This window comes from Phalaenopsis equestris, unplaced genomic scaffold (genome assembly GCF_001263595.1).
Source record: "Phalaenopsis equestris unplaced genomic scaffold, ASM126359v1 Scaffold224077, whole genome shotgun sequence".
NCBI lineage: Eukaryota > Viridiplantae > Streptophyta > Magnoliopsida > Asparagales > Orchidaceae > Phalaenopsis > Phalaenopsis equestris.
Window position 1 is genome coordinate 90,238 of NW_018242169.1, and position 2,031 is coordinate 92,268.

Here is a 2,031-nt window from a genome sequence, read left to right on the forward strand (position 1 = left end):
AATTGCATTCATGATATTAATTGCATTCATGACATTTTGTACCTCCTTCTCCAATTTCTTAATTCTACGCAGGATCACCAGAGTCTTGTCTGGAACTAAAGGTTGAACTAGCAGGATAGGCAATAAATTTTGAGATGATTGATCCACCATAATTGTCATGTCATTTTCATCTTCATAGGCTGGGAATCTCTCAATTGGGTCCAAAGGCTTCCAAGGTAGAAGTACCTTTTCCCAATTTTCATAGGATACTTAAAATTGACTACAAAGTGAGAAAATTGTGGAAGGGTGTCCGAGCCCATATGTTGATCCATGAATGATCAGGCCCAAAACCGACTTCACAATTATTGATCCAATATCGATCGACAGTCCCATTTAGATGCAGTAGTTCAGAATAGCACTTTCTTTAGAAATTTTATCGATCTTCATTGTCGGTAAAGGATTAAGTGTTTCAAAATGGGGTTTAACAGTGTTGCAGCAAAACTAACATACCCGTTTTCTCTCATTTCCCAGTCTTCAGTTTCATCCGTTAAATATTAATAAATCTCGTTCATCTGGTTTCTTATCGAGACGAAATTTGAATAATGACAGACAAGAATGTTCTCGATCATATATAATTCATTGATCTGTGCAGGAGTAAAAGTTATCTATCTACCTCGCATATCTACCTCGGTAAAAGTTATCTATCTACCTCGCACATAGACAACTCCTTGGTTGATTCCATGTAAATTTGCACCAAATTCCTTCACCACAGGAACAACCACGGCGGCGGTAGTATAGCACAACACTTCCCATCTTTGCCGCACTATCATGTCTTCAATTGCCGTAGAGGGATTATTCAATCAGTGATTTACGAATCTTCGTTCCTTGATTAATCTTTTCTTCCCCAGTACCTTGTTGAAGATTCGCTGCGCTTCTGAACTAATAAACTTTCTCCGATTGAACACTTGCATTCTGGGATTATCAGGGGAATTGGACGCCATAGGAATGAATTTGGTGGACTTTCACTTCATTTTTGGGGGAAATATGAACTTAGGAATCCAATTTGCGAGTATAAAGGGGTAACTACCGACCAAAAAATGTCAAAAACTGCCATTCAAATTCTAGAAACCGCCATCCCGCCGGTCTCGCCATCGGCAGCATCGAGGGCGTCGTCAGCGGCATTGAGGGCGTCGTTGGCAAGCCTTCTGGATTTAATTGTCTGGACTCTCTAGAAAAACTCACCATCGGTGGCGTCGATGGCGCCGTCGGTACCCAAGGCAAAACTTGCACAGTTTCACTCTAGTCCGAATGCGTTTCAATTTTTCTCTATGGATCCAATTTTTATGATGATTCAAGGGTAAATAAGAGTAGTAGAGTTCAATACTACCACAAAATAATGATAATTTAAAATAAAAACTACTATAATCATAATAAAAATAAAAATAATTATGGGTTGTCTTCCATAAAGCGCTTGGTTTAACGTCGGCAGCCCGACCTATTCAGGTTTATTGGGGTTGATTGGAGGTTGATTGATCATTAAAACCTCTTTAAGATTTGGACTTTTACCCTCAAAATATGGTTTTAATCTGTGTTCATTTTCTTTAAATCTATTTCCAGTCTTCTGATCTTCAATTTCAACAGCTTCGTAAATATAAAATTGAGTCACAGTAAAGGGTCCTAACCAACGAGATTTCAATTTCTCAGGGAATAACTTCAGCCTTGTATTGTAAAGCAAAACTTCTTGTCCTGGTTCAAAGTTCTTCTGGTTAATCTTCTGATCATGCAATAACTTTTGTTTCTCCTTATAAATTTTTTCATTATCATAAGATTCATTTCTTAATTCTTCCAATTCATTTAATTGTTACAATCTCTTCTTACCAGCATCTTTCAAATTATAATTGAATTCTTTAATCGCCCAATATGCTTTATGCTCCAATTCTATTGGTAAGTGATAAGTCTTTCCAAAAATCAGTCTGTAAGGAGTCATTCCAATAAGAGTTTTATAAGCAGTCCTGTAAGCTCATAATGTGGTATCCAGTCTAGTGGACCAAT